The 16,017-nt window shown below is 35.2% G+C and overlaps 1 protein-coding gene and 1 long non-coding RNA gene across 12 annotated transcripts in view; one reads left to right on the top strand and one right to left on the bottom strand.

Annotated features, from left to right (window-relative positions):
- The window catches only part of LOC126872397 (uncharacterized), a 33,257-nt gene extending 23,892 nt beyond the window's left edge, over nucleotides 1–9,365 (top strand). The window contains exon 3 of the long non-coding RNA XR_007691971.1: nucleotides 7,137–9,365. This is a non-coding gene — a long non-coding RNA (uncharacterized LOC126872397). The remainder of the gene's footprint in view (nucleotides 1–7,136) is intronic.
- The window catches only part of LOC126872395 (basement membrane-specific heparan sulfate proteoglycan core protein-like), a 291,064-nt gene that overhangs the window by 232,883 nt on the left and 42,164 nt on the right, over nucleotides 1–16,017 (bottom strand). The gene's annotated exons all lie outside the window — the stretch shown is intronic.

The following is a 16,017-nucleotide window of genomic DNA, read 5'->3' as shown; positions in this document are numbered from 1 at the left end:
GTTAAATATCCGTCGGAGCGAATTTCTTGCTTACACAAACTACATAGTTCCGTCTATCATGCTGGCACGTGTCGGTTTGGAAGTTTAGTTTCAACCGAGGTCAACCATTTCGAACAAACCAGTTTTCCAATTACGTATGACGTCAAGTATCACTACCGTTTCAGTTAACCTTGTACTTTGACTGCGGTTTACTTACGTAACAAATTGTGCTCACAATTAGGATTATGAGATGGCTTCTTGAGTGACGAAAATTGAGGAAGAATTTCAATCAATGGTTTGGACACGATAGTATTTTATTGGCTGTTAAGATTGGCGCACGAGAGTAGGATGGCAATCAACGTTTCAGTATCTAAATGTCAACGTTTAAATTTCAATAGAATAAATCTAAAGTTTTCCCTACACGGGAAGAACATGATAGGTGGTGTTTTCCACTTTTTACAGGACGGCAGATTTAAAATTCAATGTGTTGTGCCGTTTTATATTAAAATATTCTCTTTCGGTTACGAAATGACATTGAAATAAGAGGAGCAATAAAACTTATTGTATTTTTGCTGATCTTCAAATGTAAACGAACGTGATACAGTCTCGTAAAATTATTCCACGAGGAAGAGCAAGGGGATATTAAATCCAAGGAACGTCACCTACTCATTCCTGTGTTAGTCAGTTAGATATTTATAACTTCTATCAATGGTCCAAAGCAACTGTTCAAACGAGGAAATTCTGATTCACAGTTCAAGTCAATGACCGAGATATGACAATGTAACACCGGTAGTTGACGTAGAAACACGTAATTATGATTATCTTAAGATTAAGTTATTATATTGCCTTCAAAATTTGAAAAAAAAATTAAATACACAACGTGCACAATCTGTATTAAATACCAAGGTTTTATCAAACACAAAAGATATCACCTAACACCTTTAAACGATAGTGTCATTACATTAATAGTCAAACACTGGACAGTAGCAAACAATTATTCGCTGCAAGATCTAGTATTCTAAATCTAACGTTAAATACACTTGGTGCAAGAACGTGGCGTATTTATCTGTATATTGGCCAGTTAGATATTTATAACATCCAGTGGCGGTCGAATGGAAACTGTATTGTCCCCGTTTCATTATTTGTCGCCAACATTGCAAGAGGCTTGGTCATACGGCGCATTGTTTCTCATTGCTCGGATTAATCATAACTATGCCCGTAAGCTAGGCGCAAATTAATGTCCACGATCATTGGTACAAGGACGTCCGGGTTTTCCACGACAACGAAATCGATAACAAGGCGAAACGAAACCGGATACCAGCCCTCGGGCCGGGTATTAATCATAGATATCGTGGATAATCCCGCGAATTTCGGAGTTTGGGGTCCACGAAACGAGATGAAACCTGGGAGAAGAGGAGAATCGAGGATATTCCTGGGCGTCATCTTCAGCTCGACTTGGCCTGATTATATCCTATCGTAGCCGGTGAACCGTGAACTAATGCAGCGGCTGGGAATTTATGATATTCCCTGTTAACTGTGTACCAAATCTAACATTGCCCATAGGGCGAACCGGCAAATGGCAAAATCAAATCTAGCGTACCGTTTTTCAGTAGAATCCTCCTTGTACATGCCGAGTACGAGCTAAAACTTACGATCAGAAGAAGAAATTCACGAATCAGGTGAATTACGAGAAACTTTGACCTAGATGAGTTTGTAACGTGAATAAGATCATTTCGTTAACTTGTGTTGAAGTAATTACTTCAAGAAAAACTCTACATCTTTACTTTTGTATATCCGTGACCTGTTACGAAGAGAATAAAATTTAGTGAAAAAAATCGAAATAAGAAGAGGTCCATATTATTGTGCCCTTGAATATAAATTTTGTTTTGTGTTACAAGGTCGAGAAATAAAAGAGATATAAGTAGATTTCCATTGCTGTTTTTTGTAGCCTCCAGCTGGAGCTACACACCAAGGTTAACTTTTTGATAATGTCCTTTGCTATAAATATATGAACGTGATCCCTATCCTTCTTTCTATTGTATTGTAACACTGTAAGAGTGAGGATCTGGATTAGTATACATTATACCTATACTTATACCTATACTTATACCTATACTTATTTCAATATATTTTTTCTATTGCAAATTCATCCACTCGTTCTATCAGTCAACCTCAACAATTTGCATATGGTGTGTAGCTCAAAATCTTATTAATTATCAGAAAAGTTCGAAACAATCATTCATAAATGATTTTGATTCTTCATAACAAAACGTAATTTTGACTCTATTCGAAGTACTATAATTTCCAAGTGACTATTAATATTAATGACAAGAACATGATGACTTCCCGTAAATTCCTAATAGCATCAACAGTCAATAATATAACCTTGACAATGCAGTGCGTAATTTCCAATTGATTGGAATACCTAATGTCACGACTTTGATCACTCTTTGTGATTTTCAAGTGACTTAGATTGCTAGTAACACGAACTTGGTGATTCTCCACGATCCACGGATGATTTAGACATTCAGCGACACGACCTCGTTAACCTCTCGCGGCCTTTGAATGGCTTCGACCTGCAATGGCAAAACCATGCTGCCTTTTTATGGCCACCAAACGATTTTCATGGACATTCCAATGAACTCGTCTTATAGGTCACATCTTTGGTGTTATCACATTGATAAAAAGTATATATAAGGTCAAAGGTACTTATCTCGAATTATGCCTTCTGCTATTAACGCTCGATAGCAAAGAATTTCTTAGCAAACGCACAAATTAAATAAACTGAAACTAGCAGGATAATCTAATGGAACGCAAAACACGGAAAGTCTATGATAATTGTTTGCTTTACATAAGGATACTAAGCACATCCAGTGTCATTACGATCTAGTTATGAACGTCATGATAAAACAGAATTGCCTGATGTGCTTTATATTGAACGGTCGCCCGGACGATTATTACGTTCGTCATTAATTTCATTGTCTATCTATCACGTTCAATATGCAATATGTAGAATATATCGTGTAACAATAGCCGTGTAACATCGATGATTTCAACGGGAATGTTTTAATCGTACGAAACACTTGCGAAAATTTATACGATGTAACATTTCTGACGATGATGGAAGCCATGACATTGGTTCCCACACAGAATCGAATAACACGTAATATCGGTTAAAATTATATTACGTAATTTTACGATTTTGAAAATTATCCAGCGAATGATTGCGTAAGCGATAGTAACACACGAACACCTACCTTTCTTCGCATAGATCCAACATTTCCGGTAACAAAGACTCAAGGACTCTTAAGTTTTTCTGCACGCATTGTGAATACATTTATTTTTCTTCGCGGAACGTGTCAGTTTTTCGCACGACCAACTTTTCCATCAGACGAACGCTTGAAACACAATCCATTCTCCAACGTCTTCGTTTAAAACGCTCGTCATATTTTATCTTCCTTTCCATTCTACTTTCATTCTGAATACTTTCCTTACCACTCACGCATACGATGCCATTTTAATTGCTTAATTCGTATATTCATTATTTGGGCGATATCGTACAACAATTTGTTAGTTATTTAGGTAATCCATACAGTCAGGACAAATAACGGCAATAGCTATCAATGAAGTTTCGTTCAATACCAACTGTTTACGCAAAAACATAACAATTTCAACTATTTACCAAATGATCTACGTACCGTAGAGGTATTTAATAAGTATAATCGATGTATATAAAATCATGTAATACTAGTTCGATTAAACCTTATTCCTACGTACTGCTTACTTTGGTTTCTTGAAAGTTCAAAGTGGAGATACAGGAATTTCGTTTGAGTTCGAAAATAAACAACGTTAAAAAATTAGGAGATAAAACGATGAATGAAGCGAAGATAAAATTAAAAACATAATGTTTCAAGTTAAAAAATGTTATCCTTGAACTTAGAGATATTTTCATCAGAATGATATTGGACCCATGCCACTCTGCCTTCCTGTAATTGTTATGGCTTTTAAATTAAATAGACGTCTTGCTCGAGATTGGAAACTTCAGACAGTAGTCGCTATTATCCTGCACCTGTTGTAAGAACCGAGAAGACAGTGGCCGATATACAAAGCAGAAGGGTCCCTGATTCGAGATCGAAGCCCATTCAGGGACAAAGCCATTTCCGGGATCTGAAATTGAGATTTCAGAGTTGTTCGGGGCGTGATTCGACTTCCCAACTTGATAGCGATCGGCCGTTTATTTTGGTTTCCCCTAATAAATTTGATCATGTACAAAGTGATCCCATGAATCCGTAACACGAGCATCTTGCATTTGTTCTTATGGAAACCATTCAAAAATCTCTATATCCATGATGCGAATTAAATAAAATTTTGTTAATTAAATCCTCGAGAATAATCAACGAACCGCGGATTTTTATGCAAATTCATATTTTTATCACAGAGAAAAAACTGAAATTTAAGAAAATGCTTTGTTTCATATTCGAGGTTACATTTTATCAGTAATATTTGTCTAAGTATTTTATTTTGTACACTTTTACACATTATTCATATTTTGCACAGTATTGAATATTAAAATTTCCAATAAATGCATAAATATTCGCAGTTTAATATATATTCCACTTCGGCGAACAGCAATTTTTCTATCCAGTTTTGCAATTATGATCGATAACTTGTACACAATGTTAGCTATCGTAATTTACAGTGGTTCATTAGTGACAATAAGTGCCGTCGATTATATAACAACGTTGATAAACGATGTTCTCACGTAACCACGCGATCGAATAGTGTCGTAGTACGGAAAAAGTAAATGTAACACGGATACGTTAAAAGTGAGCGAGAAAAGAGGGAAAAAGAAAACGGCTGTACAAATGCGTTCGGGTCATGAATGAGCAATTAACCGTGAAAATCCCATAATGGGCCGTTCGTTTTATAACTCCGTCCATTATCGACAGGAAATTAATGTCACGAAGGAACGCGGCTCGTATTTCACGGATTTTGTCCGATAAGAAGCGGTTTTCGTACTTTCGTAATCGTCTAGAAACATAATTTACAGAAGTAGAAACGACCAGAAATTCAACCTTATACTGTGACATCTAAATTCGACTGCGACGATACGTTATCGTTATCGTTGACTGTATCATTGGCGCTTTTAAATTGACTTTTTGAGTTTATGAGTTGTTTAATTGCCTGAAGTGGAACGTCGATCGAACGTATCTAGATCTTTGTACTGATTGTATTTATTTTAAGAGTAAATCAAATATTTTATCGACTGGTCAAATTGGCCACCAGCGGTAGGCAGGACAGAATACAATTTTTTCTCAGAAAAAAGCAAGCTAGAAGTAAATACCGAAAAATATATTGTTTGCATGTTTTATGAATAGTTATAAATTATAAAGCGATATAATAACGTTTAAATATGGTTAAATTTGTGTAGAAGTTTGAAAACGGTCAATTTAACCAGCAGTGGTAGGTTTAGTGATCTCGATCTCTAATCTTTTATAGTCAATATTCATCGACGATAATTGAACGAGCACTGTTACCATATTGCCTTCCAATAATAATCGAATCAGCTGTACCAATCTAAAGCCACTTCACTCGTCGAGGAGTCATTGCAAACACCATTTCACCAAATTCTTAGCAGACTCGAGGGCTCGTCGAGCCAACGACACTTTACCGATCAGAATCTCGATGCTTTCGATACCTCGATGCCCGTAGAAATTTCTTCGGTATGAAATCAGGCCAAACAATCATCTAACGTAGCCTTCGGTGCTTCCTCTATTGTATTGTATGTAGATACTGTACGGACGTGTTTGCCTCCGGTACTTCGTCGACTTGGACGCGAACGTTATGTACGAACGATAACTATGAATATCAGTATATAGTAATAATAGTAACAGGTCACTCGTGTTTTAATGAAAACTAGACGTGTAGTCGAATATAGTACAATGTACGTAATTCGATGTTTGTACGACTGTGCTGATGGACTGATGTTAAAAGATATATACTGAATGAACGCTAAAGTATGTCTCAATTCATCGAAATTGCGTTCTGCTTAGAAAGTTAAAATGTGTATACTGGTTGAATGCTACAGTGTCTGTCCGAGTTTTCAAGGTTATTCGGGACACGCGCTGATTAGTTTTCGTCAAAAATTTGTTTTCCAATCGACGTCCCGAATATTACGACCACCCTTCCTTTCGACTTCTCTTGGTAAGGGTCGGGAGGTACCCGAATGTATGTAAAGTGTTCGGTTTTCTTGAAAGGTCGTGCTACCCCGCCAGATCAGATAAGTTCGACGACTTGTACCACACAATATGGCTTGTCACAATATGGTTTCAAAGTACCCTTCGGAAATACAGAGGTTATAGCACGTGCCAGTCTATCGAGTGCGAAGTAAACTAAAAATCCTAAATGCAATTGCTCGTGCTCCTTAAGGTTCCGACTGAAAACTAGCTCTTTGTACGGTTCTGCTATAAACTTTACTAAGAAACACTTCCTCGTGTGCTCCAGATGGAACAGATACGGAGATATAGATGCAGATATATATAAAATATACAAAACAATGTACTTGTTGTAATATTTAATAGGAAATGCAAACTCTTTCAAGAGAAAATGATTAATTCATAATTTTTGGCAGATTTTTTGTAATTTTTTTTTAAAGTACATGGATGAGATTTTTCTTATATCGTTTATCCTTTCATTTTGATTTTGTCAATGGAATGTGTAAATTTAATCGAACAAAATAACTTAGGAAATCAACATTTTGATTAATAGATTCAGTTGAAAACAAATTTCAATTATATTGCGATGTTATATAATACGCGAGGCACGATAACGCAGCTTGGTAGGCAATCAATGAAATAACAGGGAAATCATCTCTATCGCGGTAATTAATAACAATCAAACACTCGTGCTGTACATACATGTCATTTTTCTTCCGTCTTGATACGTCATAGCAGTGTTATCTAATCGAGTAGTCTGTTTGCAACACTCTCCTAACAAACACGTTACGGCTTGTCATTATTTAGAGAAGATACACACCGCGATAGGGAAGATAAAGAAAATTGCGAGCCTCGACGTGAAATTGAGTGGCTCCAAAAACGAGCCAGCCCTTCTTCCGGGGGCTTCTGTTCTTTTACTGACATCGACTGGAAATTTTGCAGACCCGGCAGGGGGTGATTGGATTAACTTCGCGAAGAAGGGCGCAGCAACGATAACGACACAAAGCGAATTCTTTGAATAAAGTATCCTGACAAGGGGCGAATATCGTAGCAGGCGATCACTTGGAAAATTTTCAAGGCATCGCTGTACGCGTTTCATCGAATATATAGTAATGTAGAAAATTTCCACTTTAATAAATAAAAACCTATAAATCGTATTCACAATCTCTTCAAGTACATTTTATTGTAACAAAGACTCCGACTGATTATTTTGTTTTGTTATTACCAAATATTATCCCTCTCTATCAGTCAATATATTTATCAGCTTGTCAATCATTGTATTAACGTCAAATAACTTGAATTACAAATCCTTTTATCACTTTCTAAATACTGCGAGAGAAAGTGAAACTTCGAACGTTTGAAGCTTGATTTGTATGGCCATGAGCTGTGGAAAGAGGAGGGCAAAATATTCAAGGATGCCATAAGTCATGTACTTTGTGGCACGTAAGAACAGTTCGAAATAACAGCATTTGAATTTGATGGATATGTAAAAATTCGAATAAATGAAAATGGAAATGCAAAGTTAACGATGAAATAATATTTAGAAGCGGTGCTTGTCTATTTACCGTATTTTCATGGAATCGGCAAAGTATACATTTAGAAACGACAATTTTATTTGATTTTGGACACAACACCAATTTCTTCAACCTCTCTACAATATAAAAAATATTGTTGCTTGTAATATTAAAATATTGAAAATATTGAAATATTGTTCGTTTTAACAATTACACCTTTGGCTACACCTAGTAGAACCTTCCCTATTTTATCTATATCACATTAAAATACTTCTTTTCAGTCACAAAGTGTGTCACAAAGTCTATCATAAAGTCTTTTTTCCTGTAGTCCTCGATTAGAGTACATCTTGTTGAAACTAAGCAAGTGAAACTTTTAAACGATACCGTACATATACAAACGCTATCGATATCATATCTGAGAAACGAAATCCTTATTACCCTTTTATCCCACGTTTGTCTTTATTTAATACCGAGCAAGAACATCGAAAAGAATGTAAGTCCCTTTTCCCTATTCTACCTGGCACGTTCGCAGCATCGATCGACCCTCTGTTTCTCTTGCAAATCCGCTCTCTTTCTCTCTCTAGCCATAAAAGCGATAAAAGCGTCTCTTTTCTACGAAGTTCGAACTACAATTGGTAAAAGTCGGCCTGGCTGGGGGTAACCTTTCTCGTCTCGTCGTACAATTGTCTCGAACGGCAAGCAAACGGAGTACGGTTTCGAAGGAGCAGAGGATCGGCCAGGGAATAAACGAAGAAGACTCGAAAGGGATGTCTGTGCGAACGGGATGAACACGTAGGACCTCGGGTGGTAGAAAATGTAACGACTTTATTCAAGCCAAGTGCTTGCAATCGCGTCGCGCGTTTCGCGACGACTTAGCGGCAGCTTTTATTGATATTCGAACTCGATATTCGAACATACCGAGCGATTACGAGCCTTCCAGCAGCGTCTCAGGATCACGTTCGATGACCGCGATAACAGTAAACGTTTATTCTTACGCAGTTATCCAGCGCGTGCTGGTAAAGAAAGAGTTACAAAATACTTTTCCAAACGTGGCGCATGCCGGTATTACGCCTGCATCCAACAAGAATTGATGCTCCTTTCACCGGTTCCTGGTAATATCATAGCTCGATGTTCCTGGAAAACGATCCTTCTGGGTACGGTTTCTTTTTATCCTCGCTAATGAATTCCTCGTTACTTCGTGGAAAAAGACAAGCGATAGTTGTTATACAACTGGGACCGGTATATTTGTGGCACGACACTTTTTGTTGAATTTTTTTAAATAATGTGTGGATAATGTATAGTTTGAAATATCGCATGATCACATGTAATTTTGTAATTTAGCCTCTTTCGTAGCACTATATGCAAAAGTCATTGTAATTAATCAGAGTCTTTTATATTAACACATTGGTATAATTATTAATAATATTTATCCATAGTGTTAATATTTGTTCTACTTTTCTGCGTTATTTGCTGGGCCTTCTTGATAATTCGTTGATTCTTATTCGTGTCTATCCTCGTTTTTTTTCTCTCTTCTTGTATATCATACGCATATGCATTTGCTTTTTGTTTCGTTTCTTTATCTTCTTCTTTCTTTTGCCCTTTTATTCTTCCGTGAGTTACGTTAATCTGTTATATCAAAGGGTTTACCCTTGTAAATAACAAATAAATAAATGAATGAATGAATAAGGAAGCAGAAAACATACGAGTACGAAAAGACGAGTACACAACATACTCACAAGCCTATCTACAGCGAAAAATAAAGAAGCCTAGTAAAAGCAAAAAATCTAGATAATATATCCAGATAATAGTGTCTACATAATGTGTATTTTAATAGCCGCATTATCATAAGGACTCGTTATGCTTATTGAAATATTTTCAAGTCATCTCGAGTGATCAAACGTCTAATCTTAAAATTTTGTCCGTTTTATGATGATAATGTGTCAATGAAATTATGGCTCGATCCGACTTGATAATTATATAGGCTAAGAGACATACATGGTTAACAAATTTACATGCTACGATGACTCTCCTTTTTTTTTACTTTCGAGTCGTATTGAATAATCAAATATTAAATGTCTATATGTTGGAAATGTTTACGTATGTATCTTTTGATTCAATTAGAAGTTCCTGATAACGTATACACTCCGAGATTGACAATGTTAAGATAAAATGTGTCGGCTACCCCTTTTTTCACAGCAGCATTCTCAACTTATCTCGAATAATCAGATATCAAACGATATCGTTAAAGTTAAAGATATCATAAAAGATTATTTTTTCTCTATAATAATACCAAGCCGTTTGCATTAATCTCTCGATTTCACAATATTATAAGAATAAAATTCCACTTATCAAAGCTTCAGGGTGTTATAGAAATCGCATCGTATATTCCGCGCCGGTTTAAAGCATCATTCGGCGACCATACGACGATATCGATAAAACGGAGAGGTTGTAAATTCACTTCGTATATAGCGATATAATTTTTCATTGCGCAACGGTCCGATAATTTAACGCGGCGTTCGTATCATACTGTGACCAATGTTGAGGCGTTTTTTCTCATTGCCTGGTTAATATAGCAACTTGGACCAACGCCACGTAGCACGCCACGCTGAATCATTCATCAAAATCGATGAAATTAAAGATACTGAGGTCGATTAATAACGTTAAACGTATCGATGTCGAGGAAATTTTGAAATTATTTTTTTTCAGAATCGGGATTATTCAGTGGTTCGTAAAAGTATTTCAATCTGTAAAATGCTAATGAAATTTCAAAATATTTTATATTGCTACATACATGTTCATGACAATTTGTTATAAATGATCGAACACTTATGAATTTCAATATATTGCGAAAGAACGTTTGATTTCGATAAAAAAAAGAAAAAAAACTGTTTAACGAGCTGATGCGAGTTTTTTCTTGAGTAATAATAATATCAACTTTTTCTTCATTATCTGTAATGAATGGATTAGTCGAATGCCATACGTCAAACGCAGCTGTAATCAACACTCTAAAGACTTCGATTATGACCACCGCAAATATTCATTTGATTGCAGTTTCCTGTTTTAGTAAACCCTCTCAAGGTTAAACAGAAGAGACTTGCAATGTATGTAAATTACGATGTATGTCTATCAATATGGCACAAGCTCAAGGTCGAATCGACGCAAGTAACGTAGCGCCTTCTCACGATGTACGTATATTACATAATGAGGATGTTTCATGTTTATTCCTTTATATGAACCGAAGGCAACATAGAGCCTAACTATATACTCGCGTCCAGGAATATTCCTACGAATTTGCATTTAAGCGCAAATATTGAATTTTCAAGATGTTCATATCATGTGACTACAATCTAACTCCCGATAAGGCCTAAAGTCAATATTTTCTTTGAAGCGTCGTCACATTCTGTTGTTAAAGTTGTCACGATTAATATGTGCATCGAGGAAAAAATTGATGATAAGTTAGAATGTGTCGCGGAGTGAAACATGTAGTATAATTTTAGATTTTTAATTATGAAAATAGATATAATCTTCTTAAATACGAGTCTTCATTCAACGATGCATTGATCACTTTAATTATTGCTATAGCTTTCGCCGGTTGTATGATTTCATTTTTACTAATATTTAAGAGGGAATTCTCCTGTAAATGTTGCAAAATTTAAGACAGTTTCAATTATTTGTTCCTTGGTTTTATCTCGCCTGCAATGAACACGTGTTTAGAAATCGTATCTCGCTGACGTAGGTGATCAAGGCTGTCGAGTAGATTGAAACAAAGTCAAGAAGATTCTTAATCAGTATGTTTATCGTTGTCGTCTATATCAAACTGAATAATTTGTTTTATTTTTATGACGAGTTTCTCGTACTTTCTTTTATCGAATTAATTACCGAAAAAAGAATGAAATCTCGAAATTTGCAATTGGAACATTCGCCGTTTTGCCAATATTCAACATAAATCATTTATTTCAATTCAGACAATAACGACAAGTATCAGTATACTGACTACAGTCAGTACTGGGAATCTTCTTAATCTTTTTGTTCCAGTCCACCCTGAAAATTCATTGAAATCAAAAGAATTCTTAAAAATCGTTAAATTATGTAACGTCCATAGAAGAACGCTGCCGCAACATTCTTTTCTGCAGAAGACCTGAATACGTGTACATTATTGAAACATGTACGAAAATCGTCTTCATGAAAGCTTCCGAATTATTTTTTCGTGGATTTAAAAAACTTTTTTTTGAATCCGAACCATTGTGCTGTTCCCATATGAAAAACCACAGTCACGCAAAAGTAAAATTTGTCACTCGGTTTAAGGAGAAGGATAAAACTAACTGTAACGATCTATTTTTTAAACTATGCACGTGTTAAAGTGTCTACAATAAGAATAATATACTGTATTATTGAGAAACAAAAGAACAATGTTCCATGTGGCATATGATCCAATATTTCGTCGGTTATCGTCGATAGTAATTGGAATTTTCGACGACCACGTCAGGATCGACACGATTCGCGGCAAGCGATCGTTGAATAATGTAATTGAAAACTAGTGGACGGCTCTATTTAATCGGCTCATGTAAATAAATCGGCCGGATTGTGATTGGTACGTGCTAGAATTCTAGAATTACGCGCAGCTGTATAATTTTGGTCACGCGCCTGTTTCGCGATTCAGGCCAATCGAATACATTTGGTATTGCCCTTATCGGCGTTTCCTTCAGAACGATTAAAATGGACAAGGATGAAGAACAGTATGCGAGATCGTATACTCCGCTCGGAGATGCGTATTGAGCCATGTGCCGTGAATGCAATCGCTTCCTATCCCAAGATTATGCATAAAAGTGGCTATAAAATTCCATTGCATACGTTCCTTTATCGCGTCGTTTCACTCTGTTTCACCAATAATAATTGAATGATCGTAGTTCCCTGATTTGTCGTCACGTGTTAACAAATTGAGTCTGATAGTGTCCACAGGCTGCACTTGTAACAGAACCAGTCTCGTCCCACCTCTCACAACTTCAAGATTCTTTTTTAAACTGTTAACCAGGAAAGACAAATTAATTCATCATTTGACTACTTATTTTTTCGCGTGAAGGTCTTTTATCCTTTTACGTATAGCTTCATTTCTATTTCCAAACGAGACCATGACAAGGAGACCAGGGAATTTATTGAATTAAAAGAACTACTTATAAAGCCTTCTTTGCCTGTGATATTCGTTTGCGTGCGTTAAGACTGATTTGACTAAATTTGATTTACTTTTGCTATTAGAACTTTTGTTACCAATCATAGGAATTTAAGGTTTACGTACGTGCTGGTTAACAGATTAATCGATAGGTTAATTTTACATGTTGTTTTTACATTACTTTTATTATCAACGTTATGTAATTGCTCTATCAATCCGAATGTTCCTCTTGTCAGTTACACTTTCAGAGATAAAAAAAATAAACAATAGGTTACGTAGAAATCCAAACATGGAATTTGTGAGCGATTGCAGAAAATATGTGAAGCTTCCTTCACATATGAAAAAATCACCGATCACGCGATAAAAATTAAATAGTTTCGTATAGTCATTCGCTATTACGAAACCGTACAATGCTATCCATGACGATGATAATGGAGGTAGCGACTTGTATAGTCGCCGCGATCCCTACGGTCAGATGAGGGGGATTTCATAACAGCGCCAATTGACTTCCTTCAACCTCAACACAATAAACGTGTTTGTCGGTTACGTAAACGCTTCAAGTTCGCGTGGGAGTGTCGCTTTGGTAACACTGACACTGCCTCCAATGGAGACCAGGCAACCAATGTTAATCAACGTCGTCTCTATGATCAACAATTCCGACAGTTGAATTTTATTCTTCGTTATGTAAATTCTTTTATGTATAAGCCACTCAGAAGCCACGTCGATTAACTCCAAAAAAATAGAACAGTAAAGAATTCATCGTTTTACGAATATCGTTCGTTGAAAAGCTTGAGATTTATGATTATTTATGCTACCGTCTTGCTAAGCGTTTTTTTTTAGCAAGTATACTGAGCACTTTTTTGCATTTGTGGAGATTTATTAATGGCACAGAAATTTAAGTACAGAATTAGGTACAAGATATGAAAAGATATATCAAACATCCAAAGATAAAATAAGTTTTTATTTGGAATTCATTTCTTTGCTTGTGTTTGCACGCTAAAGAGATAAATTGGAGTAAAAATTCGCAGTTTAACGATAAATAATCTTCTGGATGTGTTACGGATTGTAGATAGCTTTAGTGATTATACATATTGCAGTATAGCGTTGTTACAAGGAACATTTTGAAACTTTATTAGCATGCAACGAGCAGTTTCATTAGCGTTACGATTATCGTGATTGCATGAGTAAAATTTGAAACGAATATGAAAATGTCCATGAGAAATTACCAAAATATTATTAAAATAAAATAGAATATTTCAACAGTCGATTATTCATCGTATTATTAAACCTGAATATTTAATAAGACAATGTTTAATGACACTATTTACATAAACGTTTAGAGTATCAGTTGATAATTTTATGCGTAAGACGCGTGAACTGTATGTTTTATTCATGCTAGTTTTCTTATCTAGTACATCCATAATATTGGCAATAAATGTCTTATAAATACCGTATACATTTGCATATTTTACCAACGAAATTACAATTAAGGAATTAAGAAAATCTAACAAGTTAATCATATAACAAAAGCCTTCCTACACGATAATTTATTAATCAATAATATCAGTAAATTGGCAAGTTACAAGTTGTTGATGAGAGGTCAGTTTTTCACAATTTTATGATTTTTTGGTCAAAGAAGATAATCACGTAGTTTATAAACTATAATTTATTAGGTAAAAATTGACTTGTAACATTTCACTTATTTTATTACAATACTTGTTAATTATACACAAGAATACTTCTTAATATTTGTAACTTGTAATCTGTAACTAATAAAATTTCATTAATAATATTAATCTCGTTCTGCGCGACAAGGCTCAGGTAATGCAATTTGCAATTTATAAAAAGTGCTACTTGATAAATTCAACGTAAGAAGTCGACTGAATAATTAGCTGCGTGATGGTTTAAATTAATAGCCATAGGTGCAGCGGCTGCGTGACGAGCTGTATAAATCTCCGTTTAATTTCTTCGCAGTGGATGGATAATCGCGCACTGAATGAACACTACGAATGAGGTGTTTCCAGACGCTGAAAACAACGCGCATTTTATCGTTTGCTCTAATCGAACTCCCCCCATCAAAATCGAGGAAACAATACGATAGAGGCATCCCTATAAGGATGACTTCTGCACTATCTTATCATGACGTGTGCCATCGTGAATCCTCCCATCGATGCATTAAAACTCAGTACACTGAATTCCATTGTTATTTCGCAACACTCTTTTCGTAATGAACCATAATAATACCAGCATAAATTACGGAAATAAAGAAATCTCTTGTCTGCTGATACACGTAAATCCCGATCCACGTTTAGACTTATATATTTTTTTTTATTTAGTTGTTTATATTCACAATTTGTCCAATTTGGACATTTGGTAGAATTTTTTGGCTGTTTGATTATCATGTGGGTGGCTACTCCCAGCGGGATACCAGACTTATTTTTCAATCGAAAATACAAAAATAGATAAAATGCACATAACGTAGAATGATATGCGAAACATCTAAAATAGAATATTAAAAAGTCTTTTTTTTTATATCTTCTTTATTTTTTATACCTTCTCCGTCTATCGAACTGCGATCGACCCGCTCATCAATATTTATGACATCTAACAGGTAGTATTTCCGCCTAGATTCTATATTTTTAATTATACGAATAAAAATATGAATTTGTATAAATTTCCGCGGTCCATTCATTATGCTCGTTATTAGTTATCGACGCTGATTCACGAAAATATTCGAATATTTATCACAGAAATCTTATATATATATATAGAAGATATATATATATATATAATATAATATATAAGATATATATAATATATAATATATAAGATATATATATATTGTAACATGTGATTAATATTAATAATTTTGTTAGTAAAATGTAAAACCAATCTGAAAATGTATACAGAAGTTATCAGACGTTTATTGTAAAAGTGTACAACATGAACAGCTATGTTGAACGTATAGCAATTTACCAAATTATTTATATACTTTCCTTGGACGATTTTTTATGAATATAGGCATTATGTGCATTTATCAATGCAATCCTGATCATCGTACCTCGTTACAGTAATGTTAAACATGTTTCGTATGTAATGCATCGAAAGAAAGTTTTTATGAGTGTTCGAATACTTTCGTCAG

The sequence above is a fragment of the Bombus huntii genome, chromosome 13, assembly GCF_024542735.1.
Source record: "Bombus huntii isolate Logan2020A chromosome 13, iyBomHunt1.1, whole genome shotgun sequence".
Lineage (NCBI taxonomy): Eukaryota > Metazoa > Arthropoda > Insecta > Hymenoptera > Apidae > Bombus > Bombus huntii.
Note: the sequence above shows the minus strand (reverse complement) of the source record. Positions and strands in the feature narration are given on the sequence as shown.